This window comes from Tympanuchus pallidicinctus, unplaced genomic scaffold (genome assembly GCF_026119805.1).
Source record: "Tympanuchus pallidicinctus isolate F22 unplaced genomic scaffold, pur_lepc_1.0 scaffold12, whole genome shotgun sequence".
Lineage (NCBI taxonomy): Eukaryota > Metazoa > Chordata > Aves > Galliformes > Phasianidae > Tympanuchus > Tympanuchus pallidicinctus.
This window is the reverse complement of record NW_026294637.1, coordinates 15,222,570-15,250,567: the sequence shown is the minus strand read 5'-3', so window position 1 is coordinate 15,250,567 and position 27,998 is coordinate 15,222,570. Positions and strand designations below refer to the sequence as shown.

At 38.5% G+C, this 27,998-nt stretch overlaps 1 long non-coding RNA gene across 1 annotated transcript in view; it reads left to right on the top strand.

Annotated features, from left to right (window-relative positions):
- The window catches only part of LOC128075501 (uncharacterized), a 113,710-nt gene that overhangs the window by 5,678 nt on the left and 80,034 nt on the right, over nt 1–27,998 (top strand). Inside the window, exon 2 of the long non-coding RNA XR_008203868.1 lies at nt 26,389–26,530. This is a non-coding gene — a long non-coding RNA (uncharacterized LOC128075501). The remainder of the gene's footprint in view (nt 1–26,388; nt 26,531–27,998) is intronic.

Here is a 27,998-nt window from a genome sequence, read left to right as displayed (position 1 = left end):
TTTTGGAATTAGAGATAAATTTCTTCATTAAAACAAACAAACAACCACTCCTACATTTCTTAAATAAATCTTGACCTATCAATCCCACAACAGGTGAGCTGTTCTCATTAATATTTTCATTTCCTAGGTTCAGATCTTCAGCACTGATCACTGTTGGTTGTGTTTCAGCTCAAATGCTGCCTGACAAATGTATTTTCAAGTACTGATCAAATTTTCGTAGCTCGTGTACCTGAACTTATTTTTGCAGATGGGCAGGTACCATCACAGCTGTGTCTGTTGTAGGCGCAGGTCTTGCACTGCACCAGGGTACAAGTGAGTCTTGAGAGCTTGGGGACAGGTGTTTGGAAATGAGCAGTTCTACAAAGAATCCAGCTGGTGACTGAGCGAAGCCTTTGTACGTAAGTCTGTTCAGTGATGGGAGAGCTGTCCTGTTTCCTGTGACGTCTGCCCTGACAGTGTTCTGTGCCCTGTCTTCAGCCTTTTGTGGGTCTGATCAGTGATTCTGGATGATTGTTTCTGAATCCAGTTCAAAATGATTGCGTGTCCTCCCAGTCTCTCGCAAAGAGATGGAGCATAAAATGCATAACTTCTCGAACCATTTTCCCTGCTACCTATCTTTGGTGTGCATACTGTCCAAGTAACTGGAGACTCTGGCATTGCAATGGATTAAACTTTTGATCTGCAACTTTCCCAATGCTTCTGAAGTCCCTTCATCTCTTTATGTCTTTTTTTTTTTTTTTCCCCTGACAATTCTATTGATTTTCCCCTCTCAATTATTGTGGAGTGAAAAACAGGGCAACTCTTTAGAGCTTTAGAAGACAAGAGAAATCATCCACAAGGGTGGCTGGTGATTTCAGTATTTGGGAATATTCAGAAAGGAGGGGAGAGGGAGTAATTTTGTTTTCCGTACTAAATATTATACCAGGTCATTGAAAAAGAACTCAACTTTGTGTTAGTGTATAGATTTGCCATTAAATTGTTAAGAGGGTCATTAGACTGATTCAAATTCACTGTTGGATTTTCCAGATGGGCTTTCTTGATATTAGAGGCGCTTGTGTATTCAGAATGAATTGCAGGAAGGGTGTCAAACAACTGTCAGGGTAGCTGCTGCTGAAATCTCTGCTTGGCTCAACTTAGAATTTATTGATATTTAGTGAAAATATTGGTGAGAACATAACCTTTTGTAATGTTTAATGTTTTATTGGCTGTAAAAGATAAAATATAGAGTAAATGGAAGTAAAATAGTATTTTGTTAGATCAGGAGCTAGATTTATGCTTCTGCTTACTGATAGAATAATCAGTGGGTCATAAAGATCAGACCGCCTGCCTCCTATCTCTTCGTTTTTTATGTGTGTATTCAACAATCCCTTCTTTGTGATAGTTAGACCCATGGGAGCTTACCAAAACACCAGGCCCCTTTTGTCCAAGCGTATTAAATTGGCTCTTTAGATCAAGAAGAATGTAGTGGATACTTCTATTTCAGACATTAAGCAGTTGGGATAGGACTAAATAGACTAGGATGCTTGACATGTGCAAATGGAGCACTTGCTCACAAGGGACGCTCGGCTGTGTTGGGAGCTAATTCAGTGCACAAAAACCAGGCATTAAATAAATCGTGCATTAACATTTGGTGAGGAGTAATAAGCAAATAGAGATGTCTCGACCGTTCAGATTAAAAATGAGTGGAAATGTGCACCTCAGCATTTTTTGCAATGTCTGTAGTGTGCTCTTCTTTAAATAAATAGTGGAAATGCAATATTTGAAGGCTTCTCTGAAAAATGGAAATACATTGAAATTAGAACTCTGGTCATACTGTCGATAGTCTGTGTGCTGTTAATGAACTTGGTAAGCTCTTGTGATCGGTGTCGCAGGGAGCAAAGTGTGTGTGCACCATGAGGGAGTGCTGATGGTAAAACTGGGTGCTGTGGCAGAGAGGTGTGAGCAGCATCTTTGTCACAGTGCAACTGTCCAGTGGAGGCACAGGGAGTTTCCTACCCTCCAGAGCTGACAGTGCTGGGCTTTTTTGTTGCTGTTTTGGGTTGGGTTTTTGTTGTTGTTTGTTTGTGGGCTTTTTGTTTTGTTTTGTTTGTTTATTTGTTTTCCATGGGTAGGAGAATAGGCTTGTACCTTTGAGTTATTGTAAAAACTGTGGTGATTTTATTGGTGGCATTTAGAAGGCACTGCTCAGAATGTGTTTTTTTAGATTAAGGTGGTGTTTCTGATTGTCCTGTTAAAGCAATTTTCTCAGAGTAGAATTCATCCCAATGACCCAATCATTTAACTGAGTAAATCTTGCAAGAAAATGCCAGCCTCAGCAATGCCTCTTGTAGACTTGGTATCAGCACTCTCGAGTTTTGTTTTGTTAATTGTACCAACTTTGCAAAAACTCTGAACCTCCCTTTTCTCTCAAAACTAGGGCTATAAATGTACTTTTTTTTTTTTTTTTTTTTTTTTTTAATTACATGAACTTTGTAAAAACCATGAACCTGCTTTTGTGCTTTAAACAAGAGGATCGGTTTTGCTTCTGGTTACTTTTCCCTCCTTCCTTTCCCAACCAAGGCCTCCTTTCTACCCCTCAGTAGGAAAAACGAAACTCTTTTTCCTCTCTACAAAATCTCCAGTGCTGTACAAGAAGTAACATACCAAAATTCAAAATGTGAAGTGAGAAAACCTGGACAGTGCATGTCATTCTTTCCAGAATTATATTTGGTGATCTGTTCTTAGATTTCTAGTAATACAGAAAGATTTTTATTACAGTTTTACACTCTGGCTTACCTGCGCTGAAATAATCTCTTCAAGCAAAAGTAACTGAAAACCTTGCTGTAAGAATGCAGCACCGGTTACTGGTGCATTTCTCTAAGTCCTTTTCTCTCTGAAGGAAAATCTAGATGAGTTTTTAGCCACCACTGTGAACTGTAACAAAAATTCAGAATTATATTTGATCTGGGTTATGAAATGGGCTGTTTTTCAGTGCTTTCCTTTAACATCAAGGAATGTCCTACTCTTACAGCACTGGCAGTGTGGCAAAATGCATGAAAAATGGTACTTTACATATTATTTCTATTCAAGCTTTTATCCCAAGAGATCCCAGAGATCTTCAGTAACTGCAGTGGAATCCGCTTTTGATTGAAGAGGACTGACAGGCCTCAATTGTTGCAGCACATTTCCATTAGTTGTGTTGTGATTTTTTTTCCTCTCACAATAATAATTTTTTTCTGTCTCTAATGGCTGGGTGGGGGAAGATTGCTGTATCTGAAGAGACTTCTGTCTTTGCAAACCTGCTGATATCCCAGGAGACAGAAGTGAAGAAGTCTTGGTGTGTAGCTTAAGGACAGTAGCTCACAAGAAACATTCTCGCCATGGCTGTGCTTTTCTGGTGTAGTGAACTGTGCATGCAGACATACTGCTGGAATGCAGCTGTAATTCAGTGGAACAAAGCATCCTATACACCATGATAGAAAGGGGGGGAAATGAAATTCTGCTTCTGCTGTCTTTCCCTATCACTAACTATCATCTGTCTGTTTTCTTCTAAGAAAAACAAAGATTTCTCTCTGATAGACTTAGCCAGATCAGTTATGGATTTTCCTGCAGCACTGATTTCCTGGCTTCTGGAGCATCTTGACCAATCTACTTAGAAAGTGAACTGACTGAGTGAGAGCTTGAGTCACAGGAGATGAAAGAGATCTTAGAATAGAACCATGCAAGTGCTGCTCCATTTGGCTCTTAACAGCTCTAGTTGCTACTGAGGAGCACAAGATTCTTTTTAAAGCCTAGTTCTACTAATGAAATATGGCACTTCTATTAAATATGTAAAACCGCCCAATTGTCAAGTACATACAACATAGAGAAGAGACAGCTGAGCAATGCTGCTTGGCTGCAGGCAGGGATTTGCAAAGTCTGCAAAAAAAAATAAAAATAAAAATAAAAATCCAGCAAGGAATGGTAACAATCTGCATTGCAGTACAACTCCTGCAAGAGTGCGCTGTACTTTTCATCTTCCTTCGTTGTACCTACATGAAAGGATCATCTGGAAGGGCAGCTGTTGGCCTCGCACCAATTCTAAATAATGGATGGTACCAGTGTTTGCGTTCTTCTTTTGTGCAGCCAGTTTATGTGTCATTTTACTGGCTCATGGAGCCCAAGGAAATATGATTTGGAGCCAACTCTGGTTCCATGGCTCTGGTTTGCCTAGCTCAGGAAAAAGACAGGGCTGTTTCAGATGGGCCATCTGGCTCTCTTGTATGGGCTTATTAGTAATAGTGGAGGTGGGTCTATTAGCTTGGGACAGGAACTCAGAAACAGATGCTTTGTTTACGTGAAAAATATGGCTGGAAGCCAAAGCACTAATCATGATTGCCTCTGAAGTGGTTCTAATCATCTGTGTGAGACTGCCTCAGCTCTTGTGTTGTTTGTACAAGCTGGTAGTTTAGAGGTGTTGTGTACAAGATATTTGTAGTCATAATTTCTCCAAACAGGTTAAGGCAAACATTATGAGAATCAGCATATTAATGTGCCGTGTTTCAAATTAGAATTATAAACACTTTCCTCATTGGAGGCCTAATCTGCTAGGAAGAAGCCAGATGTTTACTGATGACACCATTATTTAGAAGGACCTATCAAACTAAAACAAATTATTATTTAACTGGAGGAAAGCCTTGTTTTACACATCAACCCGATGAATCAACTCTGTGCTGATACAGTCTGAAGTAATTTTTGCTTTTCAGGCAGCAGGCCAAACATGAATCCCACCATATTTGCAGGTTCCTCTTATTGGCTTTGGGAAAGCAAAAGGAGGAGTGCCTACATTTGAATCAAACCTGTACAAAATAAATGGAAGTAGGAAAAACACAGGCAGAATGATGGTGGGGTGTTGCCTTCTTTTTACCAGAAATGACTGAGCAACAGACTAAATTGCTTTTTAAGACTTCAGTGAACATTAAAAAAAGAATAAAATAAAGTTAGAAAGCTTTGACAAAAATTGAACAGTTGAGCATACTCTCTTTAATTCCCTTCTCTTTTTCTGTGTTGTTTGTTTTTTACTGGTTTAAATATGTTTTGAAGATGTGGGAATTATAACTAGCTTCATATATGCTTGTATTCTTAAATTCTTTGGAGTGTTCTGAAATGGTGTGATAAGAAATGATGCTTTTAGACAGGCTGGCTTTATCTGTTCACTTTTTTTTTTTTCCAAATATCTGGCTCTATAATTGCCTTCTAACAGAGATTTGCAGGAAAGGCAACTATCTGAATCTGTCTCATGATCTTCTGAAAACGTTAGTATCAGAAAATATTCTCATCTTACATAACTTTGCATCAAAGCAACTTTGTTTTTCTTTCATCAAGTCTTTCCTGCTTTGGTAAGCTGAAAAACCAACACTGTTTTTTGGTACTGTATATAACACTAGAATCTATAAGTCATTTAAGACCACGTTTACGATGCTAAGTTTTTAGATTATTGTGAAGTTTACTTTTTTTGTTGAAGTAGTTGAGCTTCAGACTGTGCTTACGCTGATGTCAAAATGTTGCTGTGCCAAAATAAAGGCTTTTGCTCAATGTAGGGAGAAGAAAGTAAGGTAGTATATGGATTGTCTCATGATTGCAGTCATCTGCAGACTAGTCAGAACACGCAGGATTTGTGCCACCCCAGTGTAATTTACATCATTCTGCCTGTGGGTACATAAATCGATGCTTTTCATGTGTTCTGATAGATTGCAGAACGAGCAGATGGAAAAAAAAGGAACACCACCTTCATTGAAACCTGTGTGTATGGCCGAATTGTCAATCTACAAAGTGGGATATTCTTAATATTACGAAATACACAATCAAAATGGGTTTAGTGTGTAAGGGGAATAAATGATCCCTGGAGTTAACTGTGTGATAGAAGTGCCCAAACATTACAGTTATTTGCACGTAGTAGAGACTCAAACAATTTGATTTCCAAAAATTAAAAAAAGTAACCTGAAATCTATATTTTTGGTATAGATATTAGCAAAATGTATTGTATGTAGGTTCTTGAGATGCTAGGTGGCTTGTAGGAGAAAATAAAAGGTATAAGGTGGAATAAAATCTGGCATCATATGACTGTATCTGCTGTTAATTAAGCATTGTACCCTTTTTTCTTTTTTTTTCTTTTTTTTTTCCCACTCCTGTATTGCAGAAGTGCAAAGGTTGGGCATGTAAAAGCACTCCTGTCATCCTTTTGATAGTAGAGTATTATAGAACTGAGCACTCTCAGTTCTCCACTGAAATCTTCCTAGAAGCTTGGACTTGAAGGCAAGCATGATAATCTCTGAGCAAATCCTGCAATATTGCTCTTAATGAAGCCCTTTTGTGGCTAGGCTCTGCAGCCTGTGATATGTGCAAAAATAACTCGTGGTTCAAAAAACACCTCTACACCCCCCAGAGTGTACTAGCTTAATTGGTAGAAATCCCTGCTGTACCTATCACTCTCCTATCTGTCATCTTACTGGGCTTCTTAAAGCACAGAGACAAAGTGAAAAGTTATTTAATTTCTTTTCTGTGTGTCAGAACTTCCTGAGTGCACATAGGGCCATAAAACAAATAGTCATTTCTTTTTTAATTAGCCCATTCCTCATTTTTCCAGCTACTTTCTCTGACAAGTGCATCATCAGTTTTTGCCTTCGTTTTTAAACTTAGGACAACGGTACAAGTCTATCGAAGTGAGCATCTTTTGCATGCACAAAGAGTCTGCTTTAGTGTTCCTGGTATTGTCTAGACTGAGCGCTGTGGTTTGTGTGAAGATTTTTGTTAATAGCCATGTGGAGTTCTCTCTGTATTGGATATATTAATGGCTGCAGGAGTCATCTATATTTTAAGTTCACTAGGTGTTCAATGAAATGAGGATATGAAATATTGGCTTAGCAATAGCATCAAACCATAGTTGAAAACCAAAAATGTAACTGAGGTCTTTTTTAAGACTGTTTCAAAACTGTGCATTCTCAATTAGCGTGGTTAGATATTTGGTTAGGTGGTATGTCTTTTGTTCAGGAGTCAAGAGAACATCAGGAAGTAACTGTGAGGACAAATTCAATGGTCCTGACCAGAGAAAAGCTCATACTGACACGTGTTCAATAGAGACCACAGAATTTGCCCAGGAAGAAGGAATTCTACCTTCGTAGGCTGAAAATGTATAATTAAAGGCCCAACTGCATTTTCTTTGAAGTCAGTTGGGGCTACACATGGAGAGAGTAATTGTTCAGTGTAAGTAAAGGTGCCTGGCCCAAAAATTTTTTTTAACAGATGTTGTAGTGCGTTAAAATAATCTGAGAATCAAACATAGAACAAATGTAATGTTTCAGTTAATGAGTCTATTATGCCTTATTTCCCTTGGAAACTTGTAATTATAATTAATTACCTCAAATCTGCTGCTAATCCATTTCAGCTTAGAAAAGACATGAATTTTAAAAAGTTAATTTTCTTTTGCTATGTTCTTGTATTTGAATATTGAAATAATATTACAATTGCATAACTTTGATTTTACATATATTTTCAAACTCTTGTCAGGTTCTCACTGTGCTACACTCAATTGCTGTTGAGCAGATGCTTGTAAAAATATATCAGGGAATGAATAGGTAGACTGCGCGGTTGCATCAGCTGGAAAATAATACTTTATATTTTCAAGCTGTGTTGAACAATGATAAAGTTTGTGTGTTTCTGCATACTGAAAGGACATACAAAAGCAAAAATGGTACCCTTTCACCAGTTCTCAAACAGAATGTTTTTGACTGAACTTTAGAATGTCCAGCCATCATATCAGTTGTCATAGAAACACAGATGGTCCCATGGGGAGGGCACCCCTTAGGATCAAGTCCAACTCTTTGGCTCCATATCGGGCAACCTAAGGATTAAGCCATATATCTAAAAGTGTTGTCCAGGTATTTCTTGAACGATAGCAAGCCTGGCACCATGGCTACTTCCCTTGGAAGCTCATTGCAGTGCCTTAGTGCCTCTCTCAGTGAAGAACATTTTGCTAATATTCAATCTGAACTTCCCTGGCACAGCTTTAAGCCATTTCTATCCAACTTCTTACTTGCTGTTCTCGGTGAGACAATGCTTTTTATGTAAACATAGAAATGTAGGATGGGTTGGGTTGGAAGGGACCATCTAGTTCCAACCTCTCTGCTATAGGCAGGGACATCCCCCTCTAGTTCAGGTTACTCAGAGCCCCATCCAACCTGGCCTTGAATGCTTCCAGGGAGGGGGCATCCACAACCTCGCTGGGCAGCCAGTTCTGATGTCTCATCACCGTCGTAGTAAAGAATTTCCTCCTAATATCCAGTCTAAATCTATCCTCTTCCAGTTTAAAACCATTTCCCCTCCTCCTGCTACTACCTGCCCTTATAAAAAGTCCTTCCCCAGCTTTCCTGTAGGCCCCCTTCTGGTACTGGAAAGCCACCAATGTAAGGTCTCCTTGGATTTTTTTCTTCTCCAGGCTGAAGATCCCTGGCTCTCTCAACCTCTCCTCATAGGAGAGGTTCTCCAGCCTTCTGATCATCTTCGTGGCCCTCCTCTGGACCTGCTTCAACAGCTCCTTGTCCTTCTGGTTTTGGGGGCTACAGAACTGGATGCAGTACTCCAGGTGGGTTCTCATGAGAGCAGAATAGAGGGGCAGAATCACCTCCCTCGACTTTCTGGTCACACTTCTCTTGATGCAACCCAGGATATGGTTGGCCTTCTGGGCTGCAGAAGCACATTGCTGGGGCTCATGTTCAGTCTTTAATCAACTGACACCTGCAAATACTTCTCCTCAGGGCTGCTTGAAAGCCATTTTAAGAAAGAAAATACTCTATCAAGCTAGCAATACTAAATCCAGGGTAGTTGTAAACCTATGACTGTGACTATAGACCATATTGCTTTACATTAGCTGAAAAAAATGTCCATTATGAGGTAACAGCATGACCAGTCATTTGACCAATTAGATTCCAAGTCATTATATTTAGCCTGCTGCATATATATATATGCATATGTATCCAATTTTGTTCGTGTAGCTTTCTAACAACTTTTTCAGAAGACTTTTAAATGTTCTAGTAGCTATAGCTCCGTTCTCGCAATGGCTCTGAGGAAGAAGAATCAGGATTGTCACGGAGTTATCTAGATCTATCTGTATCCATGACAGGGGAGCAGCGGGCCAGCAGGCCCACCGGCCCAAAAAGGGAAAGGTAAAGGGGGAAGGCTCGGTCATAAAACCATGACAAGGCTTTATGAAGATAGGCCTTATGGCATAACTGACTGCAGTTTTCAAGGAATGATTGCACTTCACAGTTCATTGTTTTGCATGTTTTCTTGTATCTGCTAAGCCACTGTTTTGCTTGGTTGCTGACGGTTGGCCCTGTCTGAGAAGGGTGAATAAATTTCTAGGGCTGGCTGGAAAAGCTGCAAGAATGACACCCACAGCAAACCATGTGTGGTATTACCTGTATGTAGTCTTTCAGAGTCTGTGCTCTCCTGCAGCTTCTCCTCCAGCACCAAAGAGGTCCTGGAAAGAATGCAATGCATTGATAATAGTCTGGACTGTGTGATCAACTGCTTGGAAAACTAGCCATGGTAAATGGAGACAAAAATGGTGAGTCATGGTTTTATGATTTTTGTTATTGGTGTTCCACATCATAACATTAAGTGGAACACAGAGATTTAAACAGTTAATGCTCCAGTTCCGTGGACTGTCAGTATTTCTGGGTTTCCTAGTTCTCAGAAGAGCTACGTATTCCAGACTTCACTGTTCTGTTTCCATTTTCTATTCAGAGGGAAAGATAAAACTGCTTACAAGTCACAAGACAGCCCCCCTTCCTTTACTGCTTGTTTCTGCAGCGCATGCTCCCTAGCTGTTTTGCATTCAGCATTAGATTAAGGCCTTTGGTTTTGGACACTCTTGGTTGATTTATTAGCCTCAATTTCAATTGTATTGTATTACATTGTGTTATCTTGCATTTCGATATAATATTTAGTAAATTAGTTTCTCCCTTAGCTCGTTGCTGCTGTTTTCTTTTTCAGCCCATCTCCTCCTGAGGTGTGGGTCCATGGTTTCCCTCCCCATTAGTCACAGAACCAGGCCAAATCAGCCCAGAAACCGTTGACACAGGGACATCCAAATATCACTCCAAGTATATAAACTTGAAGTGTATAAACTCTAGTTTATTTTGGTTTATAGCTAGAACTGTGCTACAACGCGTTGTTTCTAAGTACTGTTTTATGACAAGGTACTTCCAGGTGTGCGGTTTGTGGTGTACAATGTTACGATCTGACACTTCTTTATCCCAACCAAGTGCTAAATATTTGTGAAACGAATGTTATAAACATAGACGAAGAGAGATCCTCTTTGCTTCACTTCTTTTTTTCTGTAAAACAGCCTGTTTGAGACTTGAGTGATCTTGTCAAAGATTCAGGCTGTTTTTCTTTACCGTTTAAAACGATTCTTTTAGTTGCTAGAAAGTCATAATGCTTATGAAATAGATGGTGTGAAAATAGAGCGTAGACATTTCCCAGTTGACCTAGGAGTTACTCTGGAGTTATTCCTTATCTTTAAAAAAACAGTTATAAGGATGTGAATCTTTGTTTTGCTGCTCTTCAGCGCTTTGCAGGATTGCAAAGCAGTGTCCTCACTGGATTTTAATTTTTATCCTGCCCTCCAACTAGTTGTAGAAGCTACAAGCTATGTACTGCCTTTCTGGCAACTACTGTCCTGAAGACAGGAAATGGGTTAGGGGAATCCAGTCTAGGTACCCAGGGACAAATCTCACTTCAGTTGTAAGAGCTCTTGGGAGTTTCTGGAAGAGGACAGGTTGATTTTAGTATTGTCTTAATAGTTTATGAGCCTTATGGGAAATGTAATTATGGGAAGAAACAACAAATGAAATCTATTTCATTTGTTAAGTGTAAAATCCACCTTTGAAAGTTGGAATCACCACCTATGTACAAAGTTTGCATATTAAAAGAATGCTTGTATTCTGTTTGTATATGTTGGAAAGGGATAGTCTATGGTTGGTGGTATACTGAAGTAAACCCTAGTGTATCAAATGGTTAGTGTGATATTTGTAATTTGGGGCAGTTCCTGAAAGAAAGAGAGTCGGGCATAATTGCTTCAGTTGAGTGAGGTTGTGTGTGTGTGTTACTGATAACTACTTCTGCCTGAAAACAGTTGTGCGCAGAGGAAACGTATCCAAAAAGGATTGCATATAAAACTGAAAAAATCAGGGCGCATTGACTCATGGGGTTAAACTGAAAGATACTGAAACATTACTATCCTTATGGTCTGGAGTTTAGCAGCCTCTTTAAACTTAGAGGTCTTGGATGTAGGAAACATGAAGAGTATATTAGGAAACAAAAGGTATATTACAAAACATAGGGCACATGACCTGTAGCAGCTGTTTTTTTGGTGTATTTTGAAAGTGCCATATTCTATCTATGTATAGCATCAGGCTTTAACAACTTGCATGAGACTGTCTTTAATTTGTCTTCTACTAAATGTTATACATACCTAGGACCATTTAACTTGAACCTGATGATCACTGTGGACCCCTTCCAACTCGGGATATTCTATGTCTTCGTGATAACATGGCTAGAACTGTGATTTCATTATCCGTGTGTCACTGGCAGGATGTGACAGCATGCAGTGTTTGAGCTCAGCATGCAGGTTTGACTTCATGTGAAGTACTTTACAGATCTTGCTGCTGTAAGGATTTGTTCTAGATCTCAGGCAATGGTCAGCGCTTCTTGCGAAACCTGTGCTTGAACTACCAGATTCCTAAACCCCTGAAAAATGTTTGCAGGATGGTAAAGATATTAAATAAAGATTCTGCTTCAGCAAATTTAAATTCCTCAATTTCTTTGTAAAATATATGGAGAGAAATTAAATTAAAAGTACTGTAATTAAGTACAGTTTCCCTAGTATACAACATGTAGCAATAGGGGCAGGTCTAAGTGTAATGGTTTGTATTAAGTGTTTAATTTTTATCAATAGCATCAAATGTTAAGGAAAACTATCTACTACTGTGACCATTATTTTTAAATCAAAAAATCACAGGATAAATGTTTAGGCTCAAAGCTTTGATTTTTAATTGTCAAAACAAGTTTTGGCTCTGTATATTACTTTTTGCTAAGTCCTATCCTGTAGCATGCTCTCTCATGGTAAGTTAAGAGGGGTTTTACTTGTCCTTAGGCAATTGAGTAGTCATCTCCAGTAAAGACAGCAGTTGATTATGTTCATTAGAAACAATTACAGTAAATTGATTTCTGCTGATGTCAATTAATGTCTTCCAAGAGCTGTTCAGAATGGATAATGGACAAGAATCAGGACATTTAAGACTTTGGAATGTGTACTGTGAATGAGAATCTGCTGTCCTTTTCCAGGTTTAACAGCATCATCTTTGGCAGACTTCTAAAAGTAACCTCCCTAATTACTGTGTTGACGTTAATTGATCAGTTCATTCCAGTACTGTATCTGTAGGAGGACAAGTGCTGTGATTAGGGGTGGGCTGCACTGGAATCCTACCTCCCACCAGTGATGTTTCTCCAGTATTTCCAAATAGTAGGAATTGCTGGTTGAGGTGGTGTATTTTGTACCTCCCATAGTGGCTCTATATGTGTGCTTGGATGCAATTATTTACTTAGTTCTTTATTTTTGTATCACCAAACAATAGTAAAGGTACAAGAGTGCCAAGAAAGAAGACTACCCTGTCTTTCAGACTGGCTTGATTCCTGTGTGCAGGGAAATACAATTATATTAAGATATAGAAAGAAACGGCATGGATGCCAATCTAAAGTTCTTGTGCCAAGTTGCTATCCATGAAGTTTCTTTTATAAGGATATTTGGAAATTCCATTATGTATAAAGTGTCTTCTTTTCAAAGAATTTCTTGAATGGGAGTTCTTTCCGTTCTGAAAACTTTTGTTATATTTTTTAGTAGTTACTTGGACTTTTTTTCGGAGTTTCCTTATTTTGCTTTGCTCCCTGATGTGTTCTTGTGGAAAAATCAGACTCCAAATGCCTTCTCTGCCTCGGGTGGCCTTGGATATGCAAATCTGTCTTGAATAGCAGAGGAGTTGATAACTCTGGCCTACAGCTCTCACACAAAGGAGACAGATTTGTCTTCTTTACCCCCTGTTTGTCTCCTCAGGAACTGTGTTCTTGGTTGACAATATAAAGCAAAAAAACAGAAAGGAAAAAAAAAAAAACAAAAAGCCCGCTCTAAGCAAAAGTGAGAGAAAGGGGAGTAGGGAAAGAAAAAGCACTGCTTGTGTTTCAACCAAATAAATTGCTTACTACATTTTTTGATAGGTGCTGCTCTTACTGTTTTACTCTCATTAGTGGAAATGAGGACTATTTTTCTGTCAGATTCTCCACATTTCCCCGTTATTATTGGATTTGTCACAATATGTCACTGAGAAGCAAATGTTTCACAATGGCTCTGAAGTACTTTTACTGAAGAAAAAAAAAAGGTATGAATTGAGTTCTCTCCAATTAACTTATTATGGTAGAGAATAAGGAAACACTACTGTGGGTGGATGTGGAAGAAAAGGTGGCTACTGTAAACATACAGAAGAAATACAAACCTGTGTTGATTAGCAGCTATGTCAGCTGTGTTTAAACAATAGCAGCTTTTTCTCACTCGGTTTGTTATTTAAAGCTTTAAATGTTCAATTTGTGGGTTAATCCTTCTTGTAGGTTTTTACCCTTCATAAGTTGGCGATTGAGGTGTTTATCTTAATTTTCTTAAAGGATGTTGTTAAAAGAAATGAGTATTAACACTCCGAATGGTAATTAAAGATCAAAGCTGTTCTTGGTGGTTTGTGGGGAAGGTGCTATAATAGACGGGTGGCGGCAATGCACCTAGGAACGGTTTCTAAGCTAGTTACTGACCGGCTATTCCTCACCTTTTGTGCATCGCTGGCTGAATGCAGGAGCTGGTAAAAACACAGCTACCAACACACGTAAATTGCCACTGTTTTTGTACTTTGGTTTGTTTTTTAATCTGATCAAGTTTACAGTACGAATGAGAACAGCCATAATTAGAAAAATGTGGAACTGGAAAGGCCTGTTGCGTGTGTTAACACAAAAGCCTCTACAAAAGTTCAGCAGAGAGAATTTTTGATGTAGCAGGAGTGTTAACAGCTGCACTAAATTAGAAGCTGTCCATGGAATCCATAATAAAACAGACAGTGAGGCTTCAAACAGAATTTCCATGAGTGAGCCTGTGTTCCAGAGCCATCACCATTTTTTTTGCTTTATAACCTTCCCTCTTTCCAATTTCCTTTTTCTGATTTTGTGTTTTAATAAACAATAATGCAGTAAAAGAGTTTTCTGATACTAATGATGTAAATGCATTGTTCAACAACAATGACTTTTTAAAATAAATTAATAGCTTAGTAGGAAAAATGAATTAATTGCTGCAGCAGGAGACCAGTGAGTCTGTAGGAGTTTTTGACTTACTCAGAAAATTGGTGAATTGTGAGCAGCAGAAATAGAAGTTTCATTATGCTGCCCTACATAGGTGCTTCAGATTCCAGAGAGCGTCCACTGGACAGAATGTACCTCATTTCATTCCAGTAGCTCTTTTGTATCTGAAAACCACTGGACTTAAAGGAGATGTTCAGAGAGAAGTTTTTGTTTCCTGTGTGTGGTAGTTTGTTATTATTTCCTATCAGTGTAGAAGCCTCTACCATTTCATTTTCAGAGACTTTCTCCTCATTTTGGTGTCCTTTGCCAGGCTCCTGCCAACACTTTGTCAGAAATCTGTTGTCTTTGATCCAGGCCGGATGTGGCTTGAGTATAATTTTTATTTCTGTAAAGTTTATCCCTAGGAGTGCAGTTTTCTTTACTTCATTGAGTGCCAGTTCCCTTTCTCCTCAACTAATTGGTGTGTACCACCATCACCCCAGTCAATGCATGTAAGTTCCTTGCTGATGCACAAATAACAAATTAGTACACAAATTCATTTTCCATCCAGAGTTATTTTACTGAAAGCCTCAACTCAGCTGCCATCTCCACAGCCAATTTTTGACTTGTTGCCCAAGGGGTAGTACTGTGTTTCAGATGCTTCCTTAGGAGGGTGTCTATCTTCTGCCCCAGAATATTTTATACTCTTTATACTCTAAAAAAAAAAGGCTATCTTCACATTAAATATAATTGAACAATGCAAAGAACAGAAGCACAGCCCCACTAGTTGTGGAAAACAACTGTCTAGGAGCTTTCATGATCTACAGTATGGAGTATGGAATAGCGAGCCCTCCTCTGCCCCACGGTCAGGAGCAGAGTACTGGAGAAGCGTGTTGTGCTGACAAGAAGCAAGTAAGGCTTTCACAAAGATCTCTTGAAAAATTTCTGGTTCTTTTCTAGAAAAGATACTACTCAAAAAGCTGGTGCTGTGACTCTAGGAATAGGAAAAACAGCATTGCTCAGAGTGCGGCAAGAAAGTACTCTGGTTGTCTTCAACATGTATTTCACTTAGATTTAATAGGATGTGTATTTTATGTTTGCTGAATGCTAATTTTTAGATAAACATTTATTGCTGTTTAAGAGCTTTGCAATAGATATGCAAGTATCTCACAGACATGTTTTACGTAGCTGTTATTTCTTAATAAATATATTTTAGGTATAGTATTTAATGAGTTCTTAATGGGCAATTACTGTCTTATTAAATCTGAATTGAATGTGTGGTTTAGAAAATGGAGAGCTGGCTCCAGCAGCCACATATGTCTGCCTGTTTTGCTGCTTATGCTATAAGACTTCGTTTACCAACAGTGATTTGACATGAAATCCATGATTTTAAAAAAGCTGCTTCATTTTCCCACTGAAGCTTGCCATGAGTTTATTGCTCTGTCATTAGCTACTAGTGAGGGTTTGATTAAGTGTTCTATGGAGTTGGCTGCAGGAAGTGCTCTTGTCTTGGTAGAATGAGAAATTTAAGCTTGTGCTGGTCAATGAATGCTCTTGCAAAAATGTCTTCTTTGCTGAAATGCTGAAGGCAGGTAATAGCTTCTCACAGCTAGGAGAAGCTGCTTACAAGCAGAAAAGTAACTTGCTTTGTGTGGTGGTAAGTTGGTTGCAAGATTCGTCCTTCTTTCCCTCTCTTCCCGCTGTTTCTTTTGGGTATAGTGTTTTTACAAGTCAGTTTACCAAGGAGAGCATTTGTTTATGGGAATTTTTCAGTGCCAATTCATATGAGAGAGTGATTTATTTTAAATGTGTTGTTCTACTAGATGCATCATTCATTAGCTGTGAATGAGTTTGGTTCACAAGCTCCAGAATTTTCCCTGAAGAGGCAGACTGAAGATCCCATGAAGATTTCATGGGAAAGATGAGCTCCCCATGTATGTCTTGTGTGAGCTATGTACTTCTTTTGAATGCACAGACATTTCTGTTTTTGGGCTTTAGAGAGAATTGATGCCAAGCAGCTCAAGATAGATACCGCAGAAAGGCTGTTTTTAAATAGGAACATGTTCAAATACAAATCATCTGGAAAAGCAGCTATTTAATAAAGGCAGTTACTGCTTTCTTTGGGTAGTGTCTTACAAAGGAGCCTCCTAATAAAGGCAGTGGGAGATTGTAAAAGTCGAAATGTTTCTATGTTTATCTTATAAACGGAAGTTGGTGTTGTGGATCCTTCTAGGGAGAATTAGCCTAGATTGAAGAGTTACTTCTAGGAAATGATTTTTTCCTGAAGACTTAGTATTTCCTACAGTTAAAAAGTTGGCTGAGTATGAGGTGCCTGCATCCATCATGAGCTGCTTAAAAAGCTCATTTGTAAACCTGAAGCTTATGATTGAGATTTTGAGAGTTATGGAAGGAGCCCCAAGACTTGAGTCCAAAGAGCTGGGCTGTTTGTGCTGTGCTGCAGAACACAGGAGATCTGCACTGCAATAGAGTGCCTCAGAGCCTGAAAAGAGATTGTGTGTGGTTTTTTTTCTGTCTGGCATATAGAGGCTGAAAGTAGTGAATAGGCTTGCTTACGCAGCAGTTCAGATAGTAAGCTACTGAGGTACATGATAAAATTTGCAGATAGGCTTGTTTAATCAAAATTTGTTACCTATTCTTATATGTTCTAAGAGACTAAAGCTCTCATATAGTGTAGTGTCATTCTTGATCATTTAAATAACATCTCTTAGCAATTTGGAGTGAATAAATATACAGAAATGGGGTTATTGTACTTCTTTCCTTACACTCAACTTCTTTTGGTGCACTATGGCTTAGTGGAGAAGGCCAGTTATTTTTGAAATCATGCTAATTAGTAAAATGGCCATGCACCCACAGCCAGTTATCTGAGCCCGTGGTGGTCTGAATCAGACATTGTTCTCCATCTCCAACCCCACCTCATGCTGCCCTCTTGCCTGAGAGGGGAGAAATGTGTCGTCAATACTGAGCAGATCCCTCTTTGAGGTACATCACAGTTGCTGGAACAGCAGTAGAGATTACATATCATATTAAGATGCCATGTGACAAACGTATGGGTAAAATGGAGCAGGTGTAACTCTTCTGGAGGACACTGACAGTATAAATAAATGTACATCGTGGAGTACTGATACAGTGGTTTAGCTAGCCAGCCAGTCAGTGTGAAGAAAAAAGGAGAGAAACTATGAAGAGGCTTATCACTGTGCGGCTTGCTAGCTGTTCATAGTATCATGACCTGGCATGTACTTGTTTTCCTTCCTGCCCGAGTGCTTGTACTGGGCAGATGAACCCTTGTCCTTTCCAGTGAGTCATAGTGTAAGCAGAAAGACAGAGAAGGCCTTGTTCTCTTTTACTCCCATGTGATTAAGAAAAATATATGTCAGTCTAGCCCCAAGCCTCTGTTGTTTGTTGAGTACTCACAAATGCATAGATTCTCTGCAGCAGGCAAGTCCAGTGTGTGGTCCTATTGTAAGCCTGGTGTCCTGTTTAGTTTGAAGGTATTTTGTGTATATGTACATCCTGAATACTAGTGAAGGCCCCAAAGAAAAGATGTTAAGCCAGAGTTGTTTGCTGGGTCAGTCTTATCCCTTGTTCTAGATTCCTCCTGAGTTGAAGTTCAATAAATTAGGAGTTCTATCACTCATAACCTCTGATTATTCCACTCCAAAATGTGATTTAAGTTTTGTGGTATATCTGATACCTTGATGCGGCAGTCAGGAGATAAAACGGATGCTTCCTAGGCCATGCTGAAATGTAAATGAACAGGAGAGTGTGGGGGGGATCTAAGTTCTTGCCTCTTTAAATTTTTATTATTTCCCATCCAAGCTTACTGTTTTTGTTTAATCTTGCCATTCCTTTTCTTCTTCATTGTGTGCTCTTGTTCTTAGGGATATGCAAACTTTATTAGTCAGCTCAGCTTTCAAGCTCTACGCGCTCTTGTGTTTGAGAATTGGGAATCAGGTACTTTTACAGTTAGCCTAAGGGAAGAGCTGGGCAGGAGGAGCCTTTATGAATAATCAGGGTTGACATCTCCAACGTTGTTCCTTCATTATAAATATTGTTAAAGGAGCTGTGACCACCATGGGCTCAAACAGAACAGAGCGTGGAAGGGAAGAAAAAGACAGCCTTTGATATCCGCTCTCTACTAGTTATCACTCCATTGATGACACTGGCGTTGACAGGTCTCTCAGATTTGGCTGCCTTTTTTCAGAAAGTTTTTTCTTCTATTAGCATAATTATTCTGTTGAAGGCTGAGTTCGTTGTACAAGCTGTAAAGGCTGAGAACACCAGTTTGTGTTGGTGCTTGTAAATTTTCTTAAATGTTGTGTGCCTAATAGATGGGCAGAGTTTTCTGATTGCATCAACTGTTTTTTGCTGCTTTCCTTGACAGAATTTACTGAATACCCCAACTGTTAATGAACCTCTTTCTCTGTATATAATCTAAATGATTGTTTTGCTTCTTTCTTGCGAGAGTACACTTGTGCACACAAGAAGTACGCAACACTGTTCACTTGGTGACTTGCTCTATGCTTTTTCTCTACCTTCCTAATTTAATTGTATAGGAAATTAGTTGTTTAAGCCTGGACTTTTCTGATTGTTCTTTAAGGAAACTAAAATGTGCTTTTGCTATGACAATCAAACTCCCTACAGCATTAAATATATTAAATATTTCTTTGAGAAGGAGAGAGTTCTTTAGTGGGATGTTTAGTCCTCCAAAGGATTAGCACAGTTTCGTGGAACATGTACTGTAAATTTTCTGTTCGTAAGATACTTTGAAGTTTTAAAAGATATAAAAGTTTTAAATAAAATCAGATTATATATTCAGAATGACCTAGCTTTTGGAAGAGAGTACAGAGTGTTTGATAATTTGAGCACAGTTACTGCTTTTTCAGGTTCCCTAGTTCTGGTACCTATATTTTCCACTGCTGAAATCACTGGCAGTTGGAATTCTTACTGTAACACATGCAGTGCCCCAGGCACTTGTGCAGAACAACTTCTTCTACTCTGCTCAGGTCCTCCTCTAGCCTGGCTGTCTTCCTGATTTAAAAAAAAAAACGAAACACTATTTTACAGTGAGGGTGGTCAGGCAGTGGAAGGGGTTGCCCAGGGATGTGATTGATGCCCTGTCCCTGGAGACATTGAGGATGGGGCTGGACAGGGCCCTGGGCAACCTGATCTAGCTCTGGTGTCCCGGCTCACTGCAGGGGAGCTGGACTACATGGCCTTCAGAAGTCCCTTCCACTTCAGGGATTCTATGATTCCATGAAAAAAAATAGTCTGAAAATTACTTCCATAGATGAACTGAGAATTTTCTTCAGTGCTCAGCATTGCTACTGGAGTATAAACGGAAGTGATGAAGAAGGAATGCTGAGAAGATGCTGTGTTTTTCAGTGGAGCTGAGGAGAAGTTAGTAGAAATACAGATGCTGAGATAACTTTAAGCTCGTTTTTCTTTTTTTAAATAGGAACACTCCTCGCTTATTTTAGTCTGTAGATTTACCTCTAAATAAGCTAGAAGGTAACTAAGAAAATACAGTCTATCGTAACTTAAATTCTCCTTATCTTGATATATCTACATATATATATGTATGTGTGTATATATATATGCACAAGATATATATAGACGTATATATATAAGAAGTGTGGCCTTATATGTGCCCTTCATTTGCACACAAGTGACTTTGCTTTGCAGCCAGATTCAGTGCTTTCCATATTTGGGATGAAAGCCTGGGCTTGATCGTGGTGGGGCATTAAGCACTGCTTGGGATAATGGTTTTTGGTACCTTCCTGCAGAATTCAATTTTTTTCTTTCAAGCTTCCTACTTTGATTTAATTCAGTTGGCAGCTACAAAAACATAGAATACTGAGTTTAAGGCATATTACAAAAAGCGTATGTTAGATATTACAGCAAGGGCTTATGTAACAGCCATTATGTGTGGGAAAGGAAAGGAATGTTTCAAGTATGCTGGAGAAGAGAAAGGCTGGAGAATATTTAGAGTAGATTCTTTGACAGTTGTTGTTGCTTGCTAAATTACAAACAATTACCTCTTTCTGTGACACAGGGAACAGATAAGGTAGCTCTGTAAATCTCTCCCATCCCAAAGTACCATGAAATGGCAGAGGACCTTTGTTGGAAATCAGCAGTAGTTCATGTGCTTACATTTCTTTAGTCTTCAGCTGTACTCTTGTAAGTCACCACTTATTTACAAACACACATGCACATATTTTGGTGTAAATGAGTCCAGCTTCAGTAAACTACTGTGCCACACAACTTCATGTGACTGTAGTTTTGGATGCTAAGCACTGCTATAGTTATCAGACACTAACGTACTTCACAGTATATTAAATGTCATTAAACAGGTCTGAGCATGGTGAGTGCAAAATTAATGTATGTTTTTGTGACTGAAATCCAGGAATCATCTTTCATAAAATTCTTGATCCATACTGAAAAGCCTTTTTCCATTAAAGAAAATGTAACTTCATTTGGGGTCTTTTATTTTTGAGAGCGTAAAAACAAGAGAAAATATAATGGGGAATAAAACTGTAAAGGAAGCAAGTTTATTAAATAACTGGTGAATCTGGGAAAAGTTAGTATGCATTTACTTATAATAAAAATGATTCAACTGCAGACAATTTTAATACATCATCTTCTTTCCTTGAAATGGATAAGAAAAAAAAATAGTGTTGTTTGTGGGGGGGGGATAACGGGACACTGGCAAGAAGATGTCTTTGTTTTTCTTAACATAAATCACTGAAGGCTCCAAGATACAGTGAGGATGTATTTAAAGCTCACTACCAGCATTGGCTTTCTGTAGTTGCTGAGTTTTTGTTTGAGAAGCAATCAGTTGGTTTTCTGTTGAGTGATCTTGAATGAGCGAACAGTTATGTGAGTGGGATCTTGAAGAGACTTTTGCATAAACACTTGTATTCTCTGTATCCTCAGTTTTGAAGTTAGAGACAAACTGTCCACTGGGTTCTATAATTATTTATGAGACCAAGGTGTTAAATAATTTTTTTCCTGTTGGATGAAGATAAATGAATGTGGATATGGGAGGCTGGACTTGCTAAAACGTTAATAAGTTGTTTTGGCATTTTATGTTCTATTTTGAGATTTCTGGAGCCAGGGGTACCTGCGAGATAAAATTCTTCGAAACAATGTTTGAAGTTGTAGGGTGCCTTGTGCTTTTTACTGAGAAAATCTTTAGTATGTTTTATGAAGGACTTAGGGGCTGGATTTTCACATGTTTGTCTGTTTGTTAGTCAGTATACTTGTACATTATTCTTAGCAGACTAGCATTGTGTTAAATGGCCAAATTCCTTCCCCTGTTCCAGAATTTTAAAAATACTGATCTTGCATTATGAGCTGGGAATTCCAGCTTGTGTTTTCTGATCTCTGCATTATTTGCTGTGCTAAGATCCTATAGAAGCAGCTTCAAACCTAAGCGTTTTGCCCTGCTGCCTGGTTTTCTTTCCTGGCTTGAGGTGTTTGTCTTACCCTTGTTTATAAAACAAGGAACTGTGAATAAGGGACTAGTTATTTCAAAGCTTGATAAACCTTTGTAAAGCAACGTGCTGTTGCGAGTAATGGCCTCCATCCATTATTAGCCCAGTTGATTTTCATTTACACTTGGCTCTAACAATTAGCTTGAGCAGGTGTGAAGGTGATGGAGGGCCAGGGACGCACAGAGGTCAGCCACTGCTCGGTGTGATAAATTAACCATTATTATCTGCAGTGAAAGTGGCTCTTTACGCTTGTCAGCAGCAAACAAAGGGACAACATATCTCACATAAAGTGGAATCAGGACCACTACTGCAGACGTGATGTGTCTGTAATTTTATCTGGCAAATAAAGGCAAATCCTTTTGAAGTCACACCTGTGTGTTTTACTTCAAGGGTGTAAATCTATGCTGTCTTAGAGGTGAGTGTGTATACATATATATATATACATGTATGGATATTGAGCTCAATGCTGTAGTAGATTGCATTGTATATTAGCACATTCTAATCTGCACTGGAAATTAAGCAGAAAATTGTTAGTTTAGGGTTTGAAACGTGGAATTTTTCAGCAGTCTGTAACAAGGAAATGATTTCAGACTCCTGCATTTAAATTCCTATGTTTCTGTTTACTAAATATTTAAGAAACACCTCTGATTTGTCTGCGTTACACTGGCATTCCTCTGACACCTACCTATGTTTATGTTTCAAATTAACTGTATAGGCTTTCCCAAAAGATGTCCTGTTCTGAAGTGTGTGGGACTGGGAGAGGGTCCTGTGTGCTATGTGTGACAATGGTGGGTTGCAGATGGAGCAGTGCTGCATGGCCTTGGACCACACGGATGTATCACTGCCACTCTACTGTTGTGAACTGTTTGGACAACTGAGTTGCAGATGGTTTTGGTGTGTTTTTTTTTTTTTCATCAATATGCTATAAAGGATTAACAGGCCTCAACACTGTGTGGTACTAAAATATAAAAATGGAGAATGAGGACCTTTTCTTTACTATAAAAGTAGTTTAGTGGATTTGGTTGCTTGAATTGCCTGTTCCTCTCCCCCCTGTGCAATGAACACTGACTCTGTATTTTCGTTCTTTCACTAGCAAAATAGCCCACTGGTTTGCAGCATCTGAACAATGGAACTTCCCCACGGTCTGTTGTACAAATTGATAGGAAGAGTACATGGGGATTTTTTGTTACTTTAAGTTGTAACCATGCAGTATTTATAATGGACCTGATTTTCAAAGGAAATGGATACTGAGTTACAGTGTTAGCTGTGATTATCTGTGTTGGGAGCAAACATTCCCTCCTTCAGCAAAGAAGTCAAAAGAGTTCCACCATGGCACTCCTCCCAGCTTTTTAATTGTTGCTGACAATATCTGCATTGTTAGATCAGGCAGCAGCCCCATCAGCTTGATCGCAGTGGGCCATATTGTTATCATTTGAAGCACAACTTATTTTGCTGTTGAGCCTCTTTTGATTTTGGTTAGAGTGATGCTGGGTTTTCTTGACGAGCCTTTATTTCAAAATGTGCTCGTGCAGCTTATTTGCAGAATTTAGCTGTCACTGACTTGGATTTCAAGTACTGCACTGGCTTATCAGTCAAATGGTGCTTGAGCCAATTGTCATCTTTGGTGAAGAATTAGTAACTGATCTTATGGAGACTTGAAGAGAAACAAAATAGTACTGGTGTATGAGCAATGCACTTGGTCTGCAACCTCTCTTTATTTTCTAGGGTAGGAACCTCTGAGGCTGCCCGTACAACCGGCTGGCTATCTGTGGCATGGATAGCTTTCCAGTGACAGTGCTTTCTTTTATGTTATGATTTTAATACAAATGTGATAGTTACTTCTCAGCCTTTTCTGGGTGTAGTTAGGGATGGCCCTCAAAGTACTGGTATAACTTCCAGCTATGCCACACAGAAGTTGCATTGCTGAGTGAAGGATAACACTCTCCTCTTTGGGATGACAAATGTTTTGTGTTTAGAGCTGCTGCTTATATTGATAGAAGCATAAATTAAGGGGGAAAAGGGAAAAAGATGAACATTGTTGTTGTTTTTTTAAAAAGCCAAATGTTTATAACAGAAAGCAAAGTTCTTGCAACCAAGTGGCAGCAGTTCTGTGTTGCATAGTCTTGTTAGAATTATGTGTTTAATCGTTGGATTTGTCAAAAGGGAGGGTTGAACTCATGGGAATAAATATAATTCACATGGGCTTAATTACTGTGAATGGGTAGGCGAAAACAAAGTATGCAAAACAGTACATTTACTCTTCACATATGTGTCTATATACATATATAATTAGAGTTGGGCAGAAAACAGTTTTTCCTGCCACCCACACTTAGCTTGTTTTTTATCAAAATAAATATTTTGTTAGAAAAGCATGCATCAGCTCTACCATATATAGGTATTGCTTGTCACTGATGAGAATTAAAAAAAAAAAAACAAAAACAAACTGTCTTTGAAGCTGAACTCAGAGCAAAGAAACCTACTTTTACTCATTAGAAATACATAACAACCTAATTGGGAAGGGCATAGTTAGGAACACAAATATTTGCTGCATCTGTAGAGCAGCAAAGGAAATGTACTTTAGACAAACATCTCTCTTGAGTTCCACTTGGTAGCTTATAGTGTATCTTCAGCACAGGCAGGTCAGTGTGATTAAAAGGTACTTTTTAGTGATGCATCCCAGACTGCGTTGTAAATCAGTGACACAGCAGACTGGTCTTGGAGAGCTAGAAATGAGTTGTCCCATTTGTAATGCATTCCATAAAAGATACTTCTTCTATATTTGAGCAACTTGTGAAGTTAAAATAAAAACATAATTTGTGTCTGAGCTATTAATGACCATGGATGGTACTGCACAAATTAAAGAAATCAAGAAGTCTACTTAGTTATTCCCTTAGAAATGGGGACAAACAGAATTGTGGTGTAGTAGGAAGTTAGATTTGTTCATTCTATTGAGATGTTCAGATAGGAAAAGGTCAATGAAAAATGATTAAAATATGCTTGTGTCTCTTTGATGTGTGTAAGGATCTTTTTTTCAGTTAACGCATACAAGTTCAATGAATTAAAACAGCCTGATAAGGCAGAAGATTTATTTTCTTCCCAATGTCTTTGCACAGGGAAGCATTAGTTTAGGAAGTTTATGATTTGGAGAAGATATATAAGGTAGACTGGGCATGATGCCAAGTTTGGTCTGTTGTAGATTCATCACAGGCTGAGAACGTGGAGGATAGTGATTACTGGTACTCAGTGGTGTGCAAACATCAGGAAGTTCAGATCAAGTATGGCTTCATGTAGCATGAAGCCATTTCTAAATCCCTGGTTCTGAATCCCTAGTTAGATAATCTTCTGGTGTCTTTTTTGTTGTTTTGTTTCTTCCTGTAGCAGGGCAAAAATAAAACAAAATAATTTAAAAAAAGGATCAGATCAGGTAGGTTTGCTTGCTTCTTGGCTTGCTCTAATTTGTCATGCTAAAATGAATTTTACTTTGTGGGTTTTATTAAATCTGCAACTTCAGAAGTTAGTTCAGTTAACGTGTCAGAACAAACGTTTGCTTCTAACACCATTACCAACAAGATGTAGAATGTGTTTTCACTTGAAGAACAACATCTGTACTTAAAGCTGCACGTTTGAAGCAGGGAATTCTACGTGTTAACACCGTGTGCTTTCCTGGAGGAAGCAAAGTATCAATACTTGTGTTGATCACATCTCTCCTGGTGTTCAGAGTGTGGACTCAAATCTGAGAGCTCTCACCGTATTATCTCATATGATCTCTAATCAACTGAAAGAACAAATTTTTGTTTGTTGAGTCAATAAGCTCCTCACATGCCTTCTTGGAGTCAGTGAAACTCAAAGCATACATTTAAATATGGCGTATATTCAAGTCTCATGTTAAACAGTCATAATGACAGTTACTTAAGCATCCCAAAATTTTGCTGAATAGTCTCCAGTGTTGACTAATTGTTATTGTGTGTGGTTTTTTTATGGCAGGACTAATGTAAGATGACAAAACTTTGAACTATTTTCTCCGAAGTTTCTGTGGGGCAATGGAAGTGCTGAAAACTGCTGTATGCTACTGAGAAGTATTTTCTCAGTGCAAATCATAAATAAGTGAGTACACACACACCCACCTCCCAAACCCAGAATGAACTGGTTGTGCAACTGACACAAAAATGCACGGTATGTTCCTTATTCAGCACTAGAGAATGAAAGAGTAAAAAATATGAATGCTACAGGTCAGTTTCCCTTTAAGGTGATATAAGTTCTGACCTAGAAAACATAGGTTTTAAAGCACATACAAGATAATGAAACGCACAGGAACTTGATAATGTTAATTAGTATAAAACCACCTGTTAGAGAAATGATAATGTGTTTAAAATACAGGCTTTGTCACTCTGAAGACAGAGAATTTACATTTTTCAGAATTTATTAGATTTTATAGTTTTCATGTGCTGAATTATTTTTAGAAGTGTTTTTTTTCTTTTATTAGGCCAAATGCATTGCTTTATGTACAAGAACAATATCAGCTAGTGATTATCTGCATCTTTCAAGTGAAGCACATGCTGAAATTGCGTAGCGGATTGCACCATTGCACCAGAGTAGAGGAAATTCCTTGGTTCCCTTTTCTTCAGGTATGCAGTTCAAGGACTTGTACTTACAATTTCTCTCAATTTTTCTTAAAATGCAAACTGCTTTTAAATTGCCTCAATGGTTTATGCACTCTCTAATTACATATAGTTCATAGTACATTTATATTTATATGCTGGGAAGTGTTATATATGCTCTGCATATATGTTGTGCAAATGAACTGATGCTTTTAGACCAAATTTAGGTTGTGACACTGAGTCTCTGAAGGCTTATTTTTAAAGTGACTCTTCATTTTTCTCACTTAAGTAAAATTCTATTTCTGCAAAGTAATTGTATGAGTAAACGCTCCTGTTTAAGTGAACAGTTTATGGTTACTGTATTAAAGTGAATATTTCAACTTGGCTAACACAACCACTGAATAAACACATATTGATATTATAGAACAAAATAATATATCAGTGCATTGCTCATTTGTGCTCTGATAGTCACCCTGATACTATTAGTCATGCGGGGAGTGACAAACACAATTACACTCGAGTGCTAATAGAGTGGAAGGGCAAAACTGCCTGACCTCGGCATCCTGGGTCGATTTAAATGTTTGATGTCTCATTGAATTAGTATCACAGTGTGAAAGACAAAGCTCAAACTAATGGAAATGAGCCTGGACATGCAATACTGCTGATTGGGCTGACATAATTAGAATAATATTCTTCACACAGCTAATAACAAGCAGAAGAAATAAATAACCAAGAGATAACTTAATGACTGCATGCTAAAATGCTCCTTTGAATATGCTAAGGTTAGCATTTTCTGTTTACTTACAGAGCACTGGGAGAATTTTTTTTTCCTGTGTAATCATCAGCTGTGGTGATCAGCTCCATACTGGTCACTAAGGCTGTATAAAACTATGCAGGTTGACCTAAATTTTCCCCCTCAGTATCATTATTTAACCCTCAGAGCATTGTTACAAATATCTGCCTTTCTAGAAGACTCTCCCAGTCCCTTGCAAAAAGAGGAAAAAAGCTGACATGTGACAGATTTATGAATATATTGCCTTTCGTCGTCTTATTGTAAGGTGCTAAATCATGAAGTGTAAGTAAGCATGTGGGGAATCTGAAGGTTGTTAATTTCTGTGGGCATGAGGTGAGATTTTTTTATAATTTCATAGTAAATTAGGAATGCTTTTTAAAGTAGCATATCTTAACAATTGATCTTTGGCAATATCTTCACTTAGTCTTCCAGCTTAAGACGAGGTGATATCAATACAGACTTAGGAAAGATGTAGTTTAGACAGCAGCTTGCAGGAACCTCCTGGACATGACATCAGTTCCAGCTAGATCTCATACTTATGCCCTATAATGATGTGCACACTAGAAATCCAATCTAACAAACCACATTAGATCAACTTCAGACCTTTGCCATCAGTATGATGTTCAACCGAAAGAACGGACTGTTAACATTTTGTAGATGGACATTTGATACTTACGCAGGATCTACTGAAATCACAGATAA